Here is a 19876-nt window from a genome sequence, read left to right as displayed (position 1 = left end):
GGTCAAGAGGTTGAACGTCAAGTCGGCCATCAATTTGCTATGTGAGTTTGGGCAAATCACTCAACCTCTCTGAGCTCCAGTTGCTGCTTCTGTAAAAAGGAAGAGATTTCCTGTATCCTCAGAGGTCCAGACATTCTTACAGCCCTGAGTGACTGTCAGAGATGAAATCCTCCAAATCCCAGGAGGTGGTGTAACACAGTGTGTGAATGGTCTGGGACTGAGACACGTCTGAGTCTGACCAATCACTTCGCCTTCTGAACCTCGGTCCCTCCACAGTACAATGAGGAGCTGATAACTGAGACGATGCGTGGGAAGTGCTTGGTGCGCCTGGTGAGACTGGGGCTGCACGAATGCAGCAGCAAGGCTGTCTGTTTTGAGTCTTGCGCACGGGCATCTGGGTGCTGTTGTCCCCAGGGAGGCTGGCCCTGAGCACCAGGTGCCTAATCCTTGGCTGGGGACCCGGCCCTTGTTCTCTCGGATCATCTGACACCTGCAGTTCCCTCCCCCGCCCCGACCCCGCTACCCGCTCCTTCCTCATAAAAGCACTTCTGGACCAGCAGCTCCTAGTTGGGAGCCCCAGGCGGTCTGGGAGCGCTGGATGCATCCAGCTGCTGCGTCGCCATGACAACAGGAGGTAGAGGTAAGCTGTCTCCATGGCTTCAACTTTGCAGCTGTGGAGGGATCCAGGGCAGAGAAGTTCAGTATGTCTGGGCAGCCCTCCATCTGCTTAGGCTGTCTGATCAGGCGAGGCTGCTGTTCCCTGCAGGAACAGCCATGCCGGGAAAGTGTCTTGCGTGTGTGTGTGTGGGCAGGTGGCTGAGATTGTGGAGGAAGGCTGTCAATTAGTCAGTCTTATTTCTTTCTGGATGGTTCCGAGGCTTGGGATATCTACATCCCTCCCTGTACGAGGTAACCCCTCTGCTATGCTTAGTCGCTCATTCGTGTCTGACTCTTTGTGACCCCCTGGACTGTAGCCCTCCAGGCTTCTCTGTCCATGGGGATTCTCCAGGCAAGTATACTGGAGTGGGTCGCCGTGCCTTCCTCCAGAGGATCTTCCCAACCTAGGGGTCAAACCCAGGTCTCCCGCATTGCAGGCTGAGCCACCAGGGAAGCCCTGGGTCCATGCTAAAACCTCCATGGGGAAGACAGACCTCATCTTGGCCAACACGGAGTGAGTTAACAGGCATGCAGCCTGGCCTGGAGTGGGAGCAGCTCCACCGTGTGTTAGCTCTTATCTACGGGCTCGACTTTCAGGATTCAGAAAACGAACAGTTTGCTTTCCTGGCGGAATAGGACGTGTGTGTCTGTGCAGACACCTGTGTGTGAACATGTGCCTGTGCATACGTTCTCATGTAGTATGCGTACGTGTGCTCGTGTGAGTAGAGTTATGTAAAACCCTGAAGCGTGTGTGGGCACATGTGAGACTAGTGTCAGTATTAGTGTGTACTCATGAGATTGCCTGTCCATGGACTTAGGCATATGTGTGTGTGCACGTGCCTGAGTGAGGCAGTGTGAGTGTGGGTATGCAATTGTGAGTGTTAAGCAGTTGTGTGTGTGTGGTCAGGTGCACACATGTGTCGCGAGGGTCTGTGTGCCAGTCTCTGTTTGAGGGGCTGTGTGGGGTGGCCAGGGCACATGTACATGTTGTCTGTGTGGGCATCTGTGAGCACTGCATGTGTGCACGTGCGCACCTGTGTGCAGTGATACAAGTGTAAGCTTATGGCTGTGTCTATCACCATGCTTTTCACGGTGTCTTTGTGCCTCTGTGTGCATGTGCGTGTACAGCCCTGCACGCTTCTCGTCCTCTGTGTGCCTGTTTGCTGTGATGCAGCCTCTGTGAGTGTCTCTATGTGTGCGTGTGGGGTTCTGAACACGTGTGTCTGTGAGTGAGAGAGGGTGCACTTGACTGTGTCTCTATGGACGTGTGTGTTTCTATGGATGTGCACCTGTGTGCTTTGCAGTGTAAACTTAGTCATCTGTGTGTGTACACACGTGTTTCTGAGTGTGTGCACCTGTGAAGCACAGTACGCTTGGCTGTGTCTCTGTGTATATGTATGTGTTTCTTAGTGTTGCTATTGGGCTTGTTGGTCGCTGTGTCCATTCGAGTGCGTCTCGGTGTGCACGTGAGGTGTCTCCGAATGTGCTTCTGGATGTTGCAGTGTGACGTTTGTGCATGGCTCCTGTGTGTGCGTGAGTTCCCGAATGTGTGTACCTAGAGTGGGGCCTTGTATCTTTTCACATGTCCCTGGGTGTATGATGTGTGTTTCGTGTGCTTGCCTGTCTGTGGGGCAAAGCAACTTCTGTGTGTGTCGCGTGTGTATATGTGTGTTTCTGAACACATGCGTCTGTGCAGGTGTGACTCGGTGTCCGCAGGGCTGATAAGGTGCTGGGAGGGGGGGCGGCTGTAAACACTGCTGAGAGCGTCCAGACAGAACGCATCTCTGAACCTTTAAACGCTGCTCTTCCGTGTGCTCTGCACGTCTGCACTGTGCTCACGTGTGTGCCTGCCGAGTGTTGATTCAGTGATCGGTGGCGCCAGCTCTGAGCAGAGTGTTGGGGTGTCAGATGTTCATTTTCTCAGGCGCCTTTGCTCTGAAGCTGTGTCTTCCTCTGCCCCCCAGCTCCCTCAGCCCCCAGGACAACCCATGTCTCCCCCGCCAGAAGCCTGTACTTAGGCCAGTCACTGAACAGACTCGCAGATGTTCAGAGCACAGGTATAATTTTAGGCAGAAGGTCTGAACATAGGCAGCCTAGAATGCACTGAACATTTCAACAGCAGTGTTCCTAATTAAGAGCAACTTGTTTTCCTTAAATAAACAAATCAAGTGAGAAAAGAAATTGCCCGAGATTAATGGCTCCCTGGAGCAGGTCCAGATGTTGGGAAGGTGAGGATGGGGATCCCCACAGACTGCCAGTGTTGCTGCTGGGGTCTTCCAGATTTTGACCAGGAGTTGATGTCGCAGGGGCTGCAGAAGCTGGTGAGGCGAGCAGGCCGGGGCAGTGTGAGAACCCTTTCTGAGGTTTGCCTAGTGTTTGGTTGTTGGGGGAAACACATCCCTGGCCCCAATTCCTCCCCCATCCCTGTATCCATGCTCTTAGCCATGAGATGTGGCTGTTCTTCCCACTCAAGAGGCAGGCAGGGTCTGTGCTTCTCATCTTTCACTTTCGGTTTGGCCTTGTGTCTTCCTCTGGCCCGAAGTGATAGAGTGTCCTTTCCAAGCTTAGATGTCCAGGGGCCTTGCATGTTTCTGCCATGGCTGGGAGAAGGGCTCCACCAAGGTAGCTGCCCTCCTCCCCCTAGCCTGGCCCCAGAATGAACACATGTTGAACTACCCTTAGCCCAAACCTCAGTGAAGAGTCTAGCTCAGCCATGCTCCAGTTGGCCACTAACAGATCAACTAATTAAATCCTTATATTACTGGGGCTTTGTGGTTGTTCGTTACACACCATTATTGTGATTGTAGCTAACTGATGCAGTTACCAGTGCTCTGTATTTCCTGCTCCTGTGGGACCCCTGGTACTCATTCAGAGATGCACCATGTACTTCTCACCATGGATACCCCATTCCTACCTGGATCTCTGCTCATCCCAACATCAGCAGTGTTAATAATAATAATAACAGCTAATGCTTATGGAGTGCTTACCAGATACCAGATACCATGCCAGAGGTTTCATACAACTACTCTCTGAGATATTTCTGTTATGACTTCTGTTATAACCTGTGAGGCTCAGAGAGATGATTTGACAACTCAGGAGAGGCATTGCTGGAATTTGCACTCAGATCACCAGATGTCAGAGACCATGCCTTTAACCACGACGTCGTCTTGCCTCCCCAATGCTAGCAGGCATGCTTGCCATTCTTGGGAAGCAAGCACATACTTGACCTTCGAGTTGGCTCACCTGGAGGTTAGGTAGGCAGGAATGAATTAGATCACAGACATGAGAAGCGTCTCTTTGGTTGAGGGGAGATTTGTTCAATCTCTCATTCACGTATTCGTTCTGTATTGAATGTCAGGATTTGCTGATGCTCAGCATTTGCTCCGAGTCTTCTAAGAGTCATACTTTGTCCCGGGCCTTGAAGATACAGAAGTGGCAGACCCCAAACCTGTCCTTGAGGACCTTACAGTTTGGGGAGGAAGCAGGAGGCCCTGGTTCTGGAGGCAGATTAGACTGGAGTCCAGCCCAGCTTCCCGATTTCTATCTGAGCCCCACATTCCTTGAGTCTTGGGTTGAGGACAGAAGCTTCAGTTTACCACCTTGCTGCTGCTGCTGCTGCTGCTGCTAAGTCGCTTCAGTCGTGTCCGACTGTGTGACCCCATAGACGGCAGTCCATCAGGCTCCCCCATCCCTGGGATTCTCCAGGCAAGAACACCGGAGTGGGTTGCCATTTCCTTCTCCAGTGCATGAAAGTGAAAAGTGAAAGTGAAGCTGCTCAGTCTTGTCCGACTCTGTGCGACCCCACGGACTTAGGAAATACCATAAGGAAGGCACGTACCTCGGTTTGCTCGTCTGTAATATGGCGATGACAGTGACAGCGCCTCCTCCCAGAGGTGTTATGAGTATTTACTACGTAAGCTCAGCCCGTCAGCCCTGGGCATTGTGAAAGGGGGCTTTGGCTGAGGTGGCACAGGTTGGTGACAGAGCTGAGGTCAGGAGCTGGGCCTTCTGCACCCTGACCTGTGACAGGGGCCTCAGATCCCACGCTGCTTCACACGTGGGCGTATTCGTCTCTTACTGCTGCTGTGACAAGTGACCACAAGTACAGGCACTTAAAACAGTGTGAACTTATTCTCATTGCTAGAGATTAGAAGTCTAGAATGGGTCAGCAGGGCTCCGTTCCTACTGGACTCTCAAGGGGAGGAACATTTCCATGCCTTTTCTATGGCCTGGAGGCTGCCCACATTCCGAGGCTGGTAGCCCCACGTCGCTCTGACCTCTGCCTCCACGGTCATATCTCCATCTCTGACTTCTGAATTCCCTGCCTCCCTTATTAGATGGGCTTCTCTCATAGCTCAGTCGATAAAGAATCTGCCTGCAATGCAGGAGACCTGGGTTCGAGTCCTGGGTCAGGAAGTTCCCCTGGAGAAGGAAATGGCAATCCACTCCAGTGTTCTTGCCTGGAAAATCCCATGGACAGAGGAGCCTGGCAGGCTACAGTCCATGGGGTCACAAGAGTTGGACACAACTTAGCAGCTAAACCACCGCCACCACCTTATTAGATGGCACTGGGCCCCCTCAGATAATCCAAGATAATCTCCCCATCTCAAGATCTTTAACTTACTCGTATCTGCAAAGCCCTTTTTGCTATGTAGGGTAACATCACCATAGGTTCAAGGAATTAGGGCATGGATATCTTTGGAGAGTAGTTATTTGGCTACCAGGCTTCCCTGATGGCTCAGATGGTAAAGAATCTGCATGATTTGATCCCTGACTCAGGAAGATCCTGACCCAGAGAGCATGGCAACCCACTCCAGCATTCTTGCCTGGAGAATCCCATGGACAGAGGAACCTGATAGGCTACAGTCCATGGGGTCAAAGAGTCAGCCACAACTGAGCAACTAACATTTTCACTTCTTTTTCTTTATTTGGCTACCACGGTGGAAAAAAACAAGTGAATCATTCCACATTCATTGATTCAACACATATTTATTGAGTGCTTAGGTGCACCAGGCTTGAGTATTTCCTGGGCATCGACCATGTATCTAGGTCTATCTAGGTCCTGAAGATGAAGTGTTGAGCAAACAGACAGAGGCCCTGCTGTCCTGGGGGGTGATTCCAGGAATCGGAATCAGAACAGAAATGCATAAATAAATAACTGAACAGCTTAAATTTAAATAGTGATGAGTTCAGTGAGGAAAACACAGCAGGTGATGGAGGTGGTGTCTTCTAACAGCCCCTGTCGGGGTCCTCTGCATCGAGGAACCCTCCTCCCCTACCCCTTCTGGTCTGAGGGCGGGCATGGTCCTCCTCTGCGGCCAGGCCCTGGGTGCTGCACTTCCCACCCCTCGTGGCTTCTCTACACTCTGCCCGCCATCGTAACTGCCCTTGGTCACCCCACTGGGGTGAGCCGTCTGTTGCCCACTGGCCCCTGATCAACACGGGCGCTTGATGTGCCAGGAAATGTGCCCTGCTCTTTTTGTGTTTTCACTCATTGATCCTCACAACATCCCTCCAAGGAAAATGCTCTTTTACCCTCTTTCTCAGGTAAGGCGTATAGGCACGTTCACAGCATCTTTATTCACAATGGCGGACAAGTGGAAGCAACCCAAGTGTCCGTCGACATGGGATAAAGTGTGCTCCATCCATGCCGTGGAAGATTATTTAGCCTTAAAGAGGAGCTAAATTCTAACACACACTACAACAAGGATGAACTCAAAGATGTTCACGCTGTGAAATAAGCCCGACGCAACAGGACAAACACTGTATCGTTCCACTTTGACTTTCTTAAAGTAGTCGGGTTCAGAGAGACAGGAAGTAGAATGGTGGTCTCCGGGGGCGGGTTGGGGGGAGAAATGGGGAGTTGGTGTTCAATGGGATCGAGTTTCCATTTGGGAACATGACTGTTCTAGAGATGGATGTTGGTGACGGTCGCACGACGCTGTGAACGCACTTAACACCACTGAACTGTACACTTAAAAGTGGTTAATGTAGGAAATTTTATGTTGTGTATGACATCACCGACTTAACGGATATGAGTCTGAGCAAACTCTGGGAGACAGTGAAGGACAGGGGAGCCTGGCGTGCTGCAGACTATGGGGTGGCGAAGAGTCAGACACGACTGAGCAACTGAACAGCAACAACAATAGATTTTGGCAGGATGAAAACAAAGTAAATAAGTAAGTTAAAAGTCTAGAGAGGACTTCCCTGGGGTCCAATGGATAGGAATCCACCTGCCAATGCAGGGGACACGGGTTCAGTCCCTGGTCTGGAAAGATTCCTCATGCTGCAGGGCAGTTAAGCCCGTGGGCCACAGCTACTGAGTCCATGTACTCTAAAGCCCATGCTTCACAAGAGGAGAAGCCACTGCAAGGAGAAGCCTATGCCCCGAGACTAGAGAAAGCCTGTGCATAGCAATGAAGACCCAGTGCAGCCAAAATTGAATAAATAAATTAAAAAAAATTTTTTTTTCTAAAGTCTGGAGAGGCTAAGATTGGAACTAAGATCTGACCCTAGAGGCCATGTTCTCTTCCCCATACAACATGGTCTCACCCTCAGAGAACTATGCACACCCAAAAGTGGGTGTGCAAGGAGAGTGTGAAAACACGCTGGGAGAATGTGGACTGGGGCTTTGCACGCAGCAAAGGGAAGACCTGAGGTGTTGAGGAACCCATGGCACCCTGGCACCATGCACTCCCTTTCATCAAGGTTCACCCACTGGTCTAATCAACAGATTTTTATTGAACACCTACTGTATGCCAGACCCTGTGGCGAAAGTGAGGAGAAAAACAAGACCCCAACCTGCATATAATTACAACTTGAAGTAACTGCCAGAATTTAGGGCCTCTGAAATGAAGAATTCCTTGAGAGAGAGAAAAAAACAGCCCGGCTCTGAAGGATGAAGAGGATTGAGCAGGTGAAAAAGGCTGGGAAGATAGCAGAAGCAGCATGTGCAAAGGCCCTGAGGTGAGGAGAGTGGCATGAATCAAAGACACGGACACATTTCCAGGCCAGGGAAGAGCTGGCACACAGCCAGTGGACAATCTCAGGGCCTCGCCAGTCCCTCGAGTGTTTTGCTCTTTATCCTTCCAGCAGTGGGAGGCCTTGGACAGATTTTAAGTACAGGGAGTGAATGATTCTATTAAACCCCGACCAGAGCAATAAGAAGAAACTGCACCCCAACGTGAGGTGGGAGCCCATTGAAATGCCTACAAAGAGGGAGCTGGGCGGACTTCAGTGATTTCAGGATTTCAGCTTCATTATGCAAAACACACAGCTTTCCAGGGGAGAGGTAGGCTTGGCAAAAAAGAGTCAACAAATTAGTTTTTTAATCTGCTTTAAGTTGCTAAAACGCCCTGTCTCCCTTCCATTGTCACCTGACGGCCTGTGGGCTATTTTCACTTTTATCAGAGAATTTTTTTTTTTTAATTAAAGGAGTTTTTCCTTTTGAAAAACAAATCCCAGCTGTGTTCTGATAAGATAGAATTAAAAACGGCATGGGGGGGAAATGCCACAGAAAGCTCTGACTTTTCTCCTTCTGTATCTGAACTGATTTAAATAATAATTACATGTTTCATTTTGATGCAGCCTCTCCTCAGCCCTTCCTGGCCTCCCCCAAATCACCAGAGTGTACCAGCAGCTCCAAACATAGGATGCTTCTAAAACTCCCAACTCTTGGCCCCTAGAGAGAGAGAGATTGAGAGACAGCCCTATAAAAGACTGAGCTGCTGCTGCTGCTAAGTCGCTTCAGTCGTGTCCGACTCTGTGCGACCCCATAGACGGCAGCCCACCAGGCTCCCCCTTCCCTGGGATTCTCCAGGCAAGAACACTGGAGTGGGTTGCCATTTCCTTCTCCAATGCATGAAAGTGAAAAGGGAGAGTGAAGTCGCTCCGTCGTGTCCGACTCTTAGCGACCCCATGGACTGCAGCCTACCAGGCTCCTCCGTCCATGGGATTTTCCAGGCAAGAGTACTGGAGTGGGGTGCCATTGCCTTCTCTGGATAAAAGACCAAGAGTTCTGACCTAACAGCTTCAGGTTCAAGGCAAAAGTTGCTCGAATCCAAGTGCTGCCAATTCACAACAGTGTGACCTCAGGTAATTTATTTCAATCCCCTTAGCTTCTAACTGCGTGTGTGCATCCTGTGACCCCTTGGACTGTAGCCCACCAGGCTCCTCTGTCCATAGGATTCTCCAAGCAAGAATACTGGAGTGGGTCGCCATGCCCTCCTCCAGGGGATCTTCCTGGCCCAGGGATTGAACCTGGGTCTCTTATGTCTACTGCATTGGAAGGTGAGTTCTTTACCATTAGCGCCACCTGGGAAGCCCTGGCTTCCCACTGCTGCTGCTGCTGCTGAGTCACTTCAGTCGATTCTCCAGGCAAGAACACCAGAGTGGGTTGCCATTTCCTTCTCCAGTGCATGAAAGGGAAAAGTGAAAGTGAAGTCGCTCAGTCGTGTCCGACTCTTACTACTCATACGTAAAATGGAAATAATGATAGGATTTATATTCGTTGGATCCTTCTGGTTGTAACTGACAGAAAGTCCAACTTAAATATCATGACACTCTTTTATTCTCAGGCAAATAAGGACGGTATAGGTTCATGTAACTGGCAACTAGCTTCAGGTTTGGCTTGATCCAGGAGTTTGATGGCGTCACAGGACATTCCCTCACTTTCTCTCTCTCCCTCCCTCCCAGTGTGTCTCTTTTTTTCCCCGTCCCAATCTCTTGACTCCTTTTCCTCAGTGGTGGGCTTTCCTTCTCCAGTGGGCTCTGACTATCTTCATCTCTGCACAAATGCCTACCAGTAACTCCATGATTACGTAGTGTCAGCCCCAAGCCCTCCTCCCACCAGGTTTCCTGAAATCAGAGAAAATGACTATACTGTTCAGTCAGATTGAGGTCATATGGCCACCGTGGACCCTCCTCGGGTGGGGAGGGTGTGAATCAGCTCTTGTGGTTTCCCGAATCACAAAGACCAATAGCAGAAGCGGGATGGGTCCCCAAAGGATAATCGGGACCCAGTTAACCTGAGCAAAGGAAGTAAATGCTGGTCACACTAAAATGACCTTTCTACTGCTGTCACCTCAGAGGGTTGTTGTGAGGTGAAGATTAAATGATATTGATCATGCAAGGTGCTTGGCGCTGAGCCCAGCATGCAGTGTACACAGTAAACGCTGTTCCTACTGCTTCTAAGCTGTTGTTGACACGTGATTGACATGTGATATCACATGTTATTGACATGTGATAATATGGGCCAGGGAGGGGCTCTGTGAGTACTGAGGGTGATGGGGGACGCCCATGACCAGATGACTCAGCCTCGGCACCCCACTGGCCCCTGGGAGTCTTGGGCCTGTCAATTCCCCTCCAGTTTTGGTTGCCAAAAGCCATCATTCCCTAACAAACCACGTCTCACGGATCGCTTCACCAGCTAAAAGCTGGTGATGACTCAAAGGACGCAGGGAGGGGTGACAGATGCTGCCGGGGGCAGGCAGGTCCCCTAGGAGGGGCAGTGATGAGCCAGAAACCTGGGGGACCAGCTACAGGGAGCACCCACTCCCACCCAGCTGTCTCCCCACATCTCTCAATGGTCTTTAAGGTGTTATGCACAACCTCTACCTGCTTGTAAATGTTGGTCACCCAATTCAGGCAATTTTGAAACACCAGACAGAGCAAACAAGCATGCCTGTGGGCTCAGCTGGACCTCTGTTGTAAAGCCAGGTCTCCCCAACACGGGGGACACGGAGCCTGTTCTGTCTGAACCACAGAGAACTGGTGTTGGGGATGCCCTCGGAAGACGAGCCAGCCCTTTGCTCTAGAATCGGGTTGTGTGCCGCCTGCCTTCAGCGTCCCCCTGGATGTCCCCACAGGAGTTCCTTTTCATTCTGAGCCACACCATTCGTAACAGGCTCCGTGGATGGCTTCAGTGCGAACGACCGCTTAGAAGCAGTTCATTTTGCTGCCTGAGATTATTAATGTTCTCTCTGATTTCCTGCTTCACTCTATTGATTTCCTGGGATAAAACTTTCTCTGCAGAGGCTGTGAAGGTAATTCAGCTGCCATCCCTCCATGTGAGGGAGGGTTGGATCCTGGCTCTCCCATCCCACTTCCTGCTGTGTGACAGAGGGCAAATCACTCCACCTCTCTGAGCCTTGATTTTCTCTTCTACGACCTGGAAGGGGGGTCCTCAGAGCTCCTGCATCCTAAGGAGGTGTTGGTCACACGGGAGGCACTCACCAACCTCAGCTCCTCCTGTGCAACTCCAGCCCCGGTGACCTGGGGAAAGTGAGAGACACGCTCATGCTTCTTGTCTGTGTTTAACACCCACTCTATGGAAGGTTCTTTCCAAGCATCGGTTGCTGTTCAGTCACTCAGTCGTGTCACTCTTTGTGACCGCATGGACTTCAGCACATCAGGCTTCCCTGTCCTTCACCATCTCCCTGAACTTGCTCAAACTCATGTCCGTTGAGTCGGTGATGCCATCCAACCCTCTCATTCTCGGTCGCCCCCTTCTCCTCCTGTCATCTTTCCCAGCATCAGGGTCTTTTCCAATGAGTCGGCTTCTTTGCCGACTCAGGGTGATGGGGGATGTGGCCAATACATGTGGCCAATGTATTGGAGCTTCAGCTGCAGCATCAGTCCTTCTGATGAATATTCAGGGTTGATTTTCTTTAGAATTGACTGGTTTGATCTCCTTGCTGTGTCCAAGGGACTCTCAAGAGTCTTCTCCAGCACCACAGTCTGAAAGCATCAGTTCTTTGGCACTCAGCCTTCTTTCTGGTCCAACTCTTACATTCGTACATGACTACTGGAAAAATAATAGCTTTGACTATATGGACCTTTTTGGCTCACAGCAGCCCTGAAGTTTGTGGCCTTATATCATTCTCCTTATTTACAAATGAGGAAACTGAGGCTCTGAGAGGAGAAGGGATCTGCCCAAGGTCACACAGTTAGGGGATGCCAGAGCTCAGACTTGAACTCTAGCGTGCCTGCATCTGGCACCCCTGGCTCTTGAGAGGGGCGCTACCTTCTATTGGAACCAGCTGCATTCACAGAAACTCATGGGCACCAAGGACCCCTTAGCAATGGGCTCTAGACCCAGCTCTGCTGCTAACTTGCTGCGTCATCTCAGGAGACTTTCTGGACCTCTCTGGGCCTTTGTTTTCTCAGCTCCTTAGACTCACGTTGCTCCCTTCCAACCTCAGGGCCTTTGCACATGCTGTGCTCTCTGCCCGGCATGGGCCCCTCTCTGCCCCCAACCTTCTTTACCTGGTTAATTGCACCTCCACCTTCGGGTCTTGGGTGAAGCATGATTTCTGAGAATTCCTGTGGAGTTCCCCTGGACCAGATCAGATCTCCCCCACTGTATGCTTTCCCAGATCCATCCCTCTCCTTCAGGGTTTGTGATTCCAGTGCTCCGTGATGATTTAACTAACCTGTGTCGCCTCTGCCAGAATTGCCCACTTGAGGGGGATTGGGGAGTCAGTTAGATCTCTTCCCACACCCACACTCCAAGCCTGCCATATATTTACAGCAAAAGGTTGTGGTTATTAACTGAAACTTAAAAAGAACCCTTAGGACCCTCAGATACTGGTAGGAGTATGAATTAGTACAACTGCTTTGAAAAACTGCTGTGCTATATTTTCTTACATGGCATGATACATCCTCTAATCTGCTATTCTACTTTGGGATATAGACTCAATAGAAATGAGGATATATGTTCTTTTTATACATGTAGTAGTCGTAAGCATGAGAAGCCAGAAACTACCCAAGTGTCCATTATAGTAGAATAGACAAATAAAATGAGGTCCCGTCATAACATGGAGTAGTACACAGCAGTGAAAATGAACTGGCTACAGCTTTATGCCACAAATAATGCCCAGCAAAAAAATCCAGACACAAAAGGGCAGGTGTGTGTGCATGCCTGCTAAGTCACTCGGTTGTGTCCAGCTGTTTGTGACCCCTATGAACGGAAGCCTGCCAGGCTCCTCTGTCCATGGGCAAGAACACTGGAGTGGGTTGCCATGCCCTCCTCCAGGGAATCTTCCAAACCCAGGGATCAAACTCGCTTCTCTTACGTCTCCTGCATTGGCAGGCAGATTCTTTACCACTTGCACAGCCTGGGAAGCCTGTGGGCATATACTATACAATATGAATTACACAAAGCTCAAAACAGAAGCTAAGCTATAGCGTTTAGGTGAAAATATGATAAAGTAAAGCAAGGAAGAAGTCATCAGGACGGTCACGACCTTGGGTGAGGAAGGAGGGAGAGGTGATTAGGAAGGAGCACAGAGGGGGCTTTGAGAAGCTGGCTTTTGTTTCCGGCCCTGGAAAGTGGTTACCTGGGTGTGTGTTCACTTTGCAATAACTCATCAAATTGTACATCTTCATTTTGTGTTTTCTTTTGTCTGTGGGTCACGGGTCTCATGGAAAGACCCCCTGTACCCACCGCAGATAATTACCTCTCGGGGGGAAGTGCTGCCTAGACCACGCTGCCTTGGTTTACGCACAGGGAACATTTCTGTCATCCTGTTTAAGCAAAGGTTTCTCTACTCTCCGCGGCATGGGGTGTGTCTCTCTATCCTGCAAGCCCCCAGGACTCCAAATTTACATGTGTGGAAACAACCCAGTAGCTTTCTGTTTTGGCATGGAGGCCACCTGGCCAGAGAACACAATTATCCCTTTTTCTCAGACCTTGATAAGCATGGGGTGAGGGTTGATGGCCCCAGAAGAAAAAAAAAAAAGAAAGAAACTAGGAAAGAAAGAGAAAAACAAAACCTGAGAAGCGTTTTCAAGTTTCTAGTTTTGCCGGCTACCAAAAGACAGGGCATCAGCTGTCCTGGGTGGAGGGTCAGATAACACAGCTGGGGCAGGGCTCAGAATGAGGACCGGGGCTCCGAGGTGGGGCAGCCGAGTGCCCGGCCCTGGGGAGGGGCTGGCCCCCCGTCCAGGAGAGCTAGGTCAGCAGACTGACTGCCCCAGATCTTTTCCAGCCACCCTGACCTCCGTTTCCGTGCAGATAGGAGGGTGGTCCTGGGCCCTCCTCTTGAACCTGAACCTTAGCTAGAGAGCAGAAATACCGTGATTTGTGTTTGTCCTTGGAGCTTAAGAGGGCTCCCCTGGTGGCTGAGATGGTCAAGATCCCACCTGCAATGCAGGAAACTCCGGTTCAATCTCTGCGTTGGGAAGATCCTTTAGAGAAGGGAATGGCAACCCACTCCAGTACTCTTGTCTGGAAAATTCCACAGACAGAGGAGTCTGGATGGGCTAAGTCCATGCAGTCATAAAGAGTCGGACATGAGTGAGTGACTTTCCCTTTTAGAGCTCAACACGGGATATATCAGGTCTTCCACATGCTTCCAGAAGCCTGGCTGATGGTTTTGGGTTATTAACTCCCTTGATGATGAGCTTCATCCATTCATTTAGGAAATATTCATAAATCTCCTACTTACCATTCATTCAATAAACATGGATTGTGCTTACCTTTTTCTGGACTCTGCTAAGCATCAGGGATATGATGAGAGTGAGTAGCTGGTTTTGGTTTGCCAGGGATTTTCCCAGTTTAAGCACTTAACGTCTAAGTGTCCCAGGAACCCCTCAGTCCCCTGCAAACCTGGACGGTTGGCCCATGTGAGCAGGATGCTTCTGATGACCAACCTCGTAGAGCTCTCAGTCCAGTGGAGGAGGTAGGCAATTACAAACCAGTGCATCAGGAGGCGTGGGCTCCAAAGGAGATCTCTCATCCCAGTAGAGGGTTTCCAGGAAGGCTTCCTGCAGGAGGTGGCATCTGAACGAAGCCCTTCGAGAGGAGTAGGGCCAGGCAGAGCTGGAGAGTGGGTGAGGGAGAAAGACAGTATTCCTGATGGGAAAGAGAGCTAGAGGCTTGTTTTCAGAGGTGAATCAGGTGAACTGTGGCTGGTGGTAGAGAAGAGTAGGGTTGGGGAGAGGACCAAGGGAGAGGTAGGTCATGGATGACCTTTTGAGTTAGGGGGGCAATCACCTGGCATTTGGGAAACCTGGGTGGGAAGGGAAGGGAGAAGGGAAGTGAAAGCTCCAAATTTCTATCTAAAGATTGGCTGGGCTGCTGTGTAAAGCATGAAGGAGGAATTGACAGTGGAGGTGGGGGTGGGAAAGGGTTGAGAATGGCTGGAAAGAGGCTGTTGGGCAGGGCTCTTCACTGAAGCTTCCACATGCTCAGGCCAAGAGCCTCAGAGGCATCTTTGACTCCCATGCTCCATCGGCTGCCCCACAAGCGACTCTGAGTAAATCCAGCCCCTCCTCGCCATGGCCACCCCGGTGTTCCTGGCATCCCATGCCCTTTTCCTCCACGGCTCTTATCATCTTCTAATCTACCATGTGATTGGCACGTTGATTTTGTTTACTCTCTGCTTCTTCCCTCAAGAACAAGGTGTCCTCAGCCTCGAATCTATTGACATTTTGGACCACGTGATTGTTTGTTGTTGGGAGCTGTCCTGGGCATCCTGGGATGTTTCAGCAGCATCCCTGGCCTCTGCACCCACTGGATGCCAGTAGTACCCCCTTCCTGGGAGGTGACAACCTAAAAAAAAACCTCTCCAGACTTTGACCAACGTCCCTGGCAGGGCAAGGGGGCAACATCGCCCCCGAGTCAAGACCTATTGCACAAGAATTTACGTTCCGTGAGGACTGAGATTTTTGTGCCCTTGACTGTTGTTTCCCCGGTGCCCAGAATGTGAAGCCTGGCTCACTCATAGTGGTGCTCACTGAATGTTTGTTGAATGAATGAGCGTGAGATGATAGGGTCGGGGATGGGCTTGGAAAACTGTGAAGGGCTTGGGAGACGGTAAAGTGACTAGATCAATAAATAGAGCTACCTTTGTATTTATTATGGTGGTGATTCCAGCCCTCTTCATTATCCTTTCTGGGACTCATGGTCCATTCATCATATGACAGAGGAGGGGTCAGAGAGGTTAAGTGATGTGAGGAGGAAAAAAAAAAAAAAAAAAGTAGGAAATGAGTGGTGGAATCAAGCTTGAACCCAGATCTTTAGGAATCAAGCTTGAACCCAGATCTGTAGAAACCAAGTTCAGGGTCTTTTCAGGTGTCAGATACCGTCATATAATAACAACTGTTTATTGAGCGGTTGTTACATGCCAGGCTCTGGGCTTTGGATAGATCGCCTCGTTAAAGCCTCTGACAACATCGTGAGATTACTACTGTCATCCCGTTTTTACAAGTGGAGACTGTGAGGATCAGAGAGGTGGAGTGAGTTGCCCAGAGCCACACAGCCAGGAATGGAACAGAGCTATCTGCCTGGGAATCTGAGGCTGACTCCCCTTTCCCCTCTTAGTAATGGCTTCACCCCAAAGTGCTTTTCCTTTCCCTCTAGTCTGCAAAGGAGAAATGATCAAAGGATTCCCACTGACATGTTAATTTTCAAGGCTGCATTTCGAAGTGTCCTGCAAGGAGATTCTGTACATTTCACAAAGCCCCCTAGCCTCTTCCTGCTTAACCTCATCTCCCTGGCCCCAGTGCTTCTGTCTGATGCAGAAGGCTGTTGCTCTTAACCACTCTGCTCTCCTTCCCCTCCGATCGGATAGATTTTAAATAAATAATTTCAGGGATGTGTCATGAGCTTATCCAAGGGGAAAGACTGGCACATTGTAGGAACCTACAGGAAGGAGACTCAACTTATTTCACGGGGTCTCCAAGGAAGAGATGTGGAGACGGGGATGAGAAGGATGGGTGGGAATTAACCGAGCAAAGGAAGAGGGTGGAGAATATTTGTGGGTCAGGGGGAGCTCAGCTCGGGGAGATGGCATGTTGCAGAGGTGCATCGTGCATTTGTCCAGCTGCAGTTCAGAAGCAGCAGAGGGAGGAGGTGCTGCAGAGAGAGATGGGCGGACTCGGATGCCATAGTGCATGCTTGGGAGTGGATCCCGGTCCTCTCTTTGGCCTTCCCTTTGGCAGGCTCTCTGCTAATCCTGTCCTGACCCTGGATCCAGAAGCAACACAGACAGCCCCGTCTCAGAGGTCAGGCCCAAAGCCTGTTGTGGCTCGCCGTGGCCAGGTTGAGCAGACACGCTGGGCAGACCTCCGTGAGAGGCTCTTAAAAAAGAAGAGCCTGTTGTTAGAGCCGTGGACCAGCCTCCCTCTGCAGCCACTGGTCTGGCCCTGGGTCCTTGCCTCATAAACCCTCCTCTGACCTGAGTCTGTCTCCCGAGATGGGGCTCCTGGCCCCTCTGTGGCTGCCTCTCCTCCCCACCCTGTCCCCAGGGCTCAGCCTCTGCTGTGGGGGCCCAGCGTGGTCATGCTTCAAGGCTCCTCAGACTGTTCCTCACTGTATCACATGCTGTCTCCTAGGATTCTTGCTCAGCTGAGGTCCTGCTGATTGGTTTACTGGTCTAGCTACTGACATCCCATCTGCAGCAGGAGCGTTTGGGGCTGGATAACTCCCGGTTGTAGGGGGCTGTCTTGTGTGCCTGGTAGGATGTTGAGCAGCGTCCAATGCCAGGAACACCACCCCCTTCAATTGTGACAACCAAAAATGTCTCCGGGCATTGCCACGTGCCCCCTAGGGGACAAAATCGCCTCTAGTTAAGACCACTGGTTTAGATCAATCATAACACATTCCTTGGGAATTGGCAAATCGCTGCCTCCTTCCAAAGATAGGGGTTCTGTTATCCAAGTAGAGGGAAGGAGATATATATATACACAAGATATGTAATAGTGCATGCCATGCTTATTGCAGTAGAGAGTTTTTCCTTTTCCTTCCTCCCTCCCTCTGCCCCTCTGTCCCTCCCTTCCTCTGTCTTTTTCTTCCTTCTTTCTTCCTCCTTCCTTCTTCCTTCTTATTCCAACAAAACTTTCTGTGCATTATTTATAAACACAGGCAGCCGAATCTGGCATGTGACCCTTTGGATACAGTTTACAGACTCTTGGAATTTATTTTAAAATGGCAACCACAAAAGAAAACCAAAAGCCTCTCTTCCTTGAGGTAAAATGGCCCCTTGTAAGGCAGGCACTGCCGTATTCACCGCCTTCTTTGTATAGTGTTATCCATGCAATAGATAGTAAATCCATTCTTTAAAAATTTTTTACCCTTTCCTCCCAATTTTTAAATCGCAGTAGAATACACATAAGATTTGCCGTCTTAACCACTTCTGAGTGTACAGTTCAGTGTGTTCAGTACACTCATACTTTTGGGCTACCCCACTGTCGTCCAGCTTCAGCATCTTTGGAGAAATTCTCAAGTTGCTTGGCCAGAGGTGGATGAGCCAGGATCGCCTGGACACGCCCTCTCAGTTTATATCTGGGGAAACTGATACCCGGAGCAGGGAAGGGACTTGCCAGGAGACATCACCAGTTAGAATCAAAGTCAAGATTAGAACCTAGGGCTCACTCTGCCCAGGCCCCCTTCTTTGTGGCTGCCTCCACCCTCCCCCCAAGGAATGGGGGTCCAGAATACCTTGCACACAAAGACGCCACATAAATATTTAGTGACCATGCTGGCCAGGGACTCCACCGAGGTGCTCCCTGGGGTAATTCGGTTCCCTCTCTAATCTCTGAGAGGTTGGGAGATGAAAACCTACTCCAGAGGCTAATGTCCAATTAATTACTTTATTTGGCCAGATAACACATCTCATCTTTTTTTTCTAGAAATTCCTTCCCCCCTCCCTGCTCCCACGACCACCACCACCTTCTTTGCAACAGCTCTCCTTACTCTCTCCGCACCCTCCCCTGCCCACCATGGGACACCAGACAGCGGGACGGCTGCTCTGCGATAAGCGGGCCATCGATCCCCTTTCCGCCCTCCTGGACCCGTCTCAGGGTGTCTGGGGAGCCTCAGTTACCCTCACAATAACAGCATTTAGCCAGACCCTCCTCCTCCGGGATGCACAGAGGCATTAATTGCAGGGAGAGTAAGAGAAAGAGGGGAAACAAAACCCAGCAAGACTGCCCATTCCGAAGGTGACGCAGTGGGAGAAGGATGCCTGGCCAGCTCTGATTTCTGAGTTGTGTTTTTTTTTTTTTGAAAGTGCCTCTGCATGGCTTGTTTTCTCCACTGGCGGGCTGATAGGGGACGGCGCCCAAGGCAGGACCAAGTTAGAGGCTCTGTTCAGACAAGCGAGGCAAGGGTCCACCCTGTGCTGGGAAGGGCAAGGGCCAGGAGAACAAGGGCTCTGTGTGTTCATGGGCACCGGGATGGGAACCACAGGCTCCAGCCAGGGGCCAGATGCCCTCAGAAATCCACGAGGCTGGAGAAATACTGGGTCGGGTGGCATCGGTGCTGGGTAATCGAGATAGCCGTGAGCAGAGATTTTTTAAAGTGAGCTGCATTTGGGATGATGACAAATTCCCCCTCTTGGTGGCCAAGTCTGCTGGGGATGAAGGTGGGACTCCCAGGAATGAACCAAGCCCACCCAGGAGGCTGAGGGGAGGGCTGGATGTTCCTGCCCTGGAAACATGAAAGAGCCCAGGGAAGGAGTGGCAAGCTCAGATGTCCTTAGGGGCCAGGCAGGTGACCTGACGCAGGCCCCATGGGACTCAGTTTGCCATGGTTGATCACTGAGCTAGGTTCAGCTCCCAGCTCTTCAGCTTGCTTAGCTGAGTCACCTCGATCCAGTGGTTTTAATCTTCGTGCCTCAGTTTACCCATATAGGAAACTGAGTCAGTGCTAGTACTTACCTCATTGAGGCCATTGCAAGGGTGACATAACACACACTTAGAAGCAGCAATGCTGGTTTATCTTTCAGAAGCAGGACCTCTGGGTTTGCATTCCAAAGCACCAAATCACTAACGGTTGGCCGTGAACTCAAATTGGAAAATGAACAAGAACAGCCTGTCCCCTGGCTCTCTGCAGCCCACAGCCCACGGGCTGCCCTGGCACCACCCTCTAGCCAGGGGTTTTGGACAGACCTGGGCTGTCTCTCCCGCTGCCTGGTTCTTGATCCTGGACAAGTGGCTTCACTTGTCTGTATTGTGTTTGAAACATCTATGGTATCAGTAGGAGCCTGGAGAAAGCGATGACTCACTCAGATTGGGCAGCAGACGAGAGTCTATGAAGGTGGACGGTGTGCAAAGTGGGGGAATCACAGCGGATGGTGCCGCACTCCAGGGTTAGTGCCCGAGGGGAGCTGTTACCACCTCTAGTCCTGAAAAGGCAAAGCGCAAGAGAGGTGGCAGAAGCCCAGAGCAAAGTGTGTGGAGAGGGATCGGGTCTTTGGTGGAGGGGCTCAGCCGA

General features: G+C 50.7%; 1 protein-coding gene and 1 non-coding gene across 7 annotated transcripts in view; both read left to right on the top strand.

Moving 5' to 3' along the window:
* Positions 1–19876, top strand: part of WSCD2 (WSC domain containing 2) — a 133404-nt gene that overhangs the window by 18899 nt on the left and 94629 nt on the right. The gene's annotated exons all lie outside the window — the stretch shown is intronic.
* On the top strand, positions 2475–2562 carry MIR6521 (microRNA mir-6521). The gene has a single exon (NR_107758.1). It is a non-coding gene; the product is annotated as a microRNA mir-6521 (primary transcript).

Source organism: Bos taurus, chromosome 17 (assembly GCF_002263795.3).
Source record: "Bos taurus isolate L1 Dominette 01449 registration number 42190680 breed Hereford chromosome 17, ARS-UCD2.0, whole genome shotgun sequence".
NCBI lineage: Eukaryota > Metazoa > Chordata > Mammalia > Artiodactyla > Bovidae > Bos > Bos taurus.
This window is presented reverse-complemented; position numbering and strand designations above follow the sequence as displayed.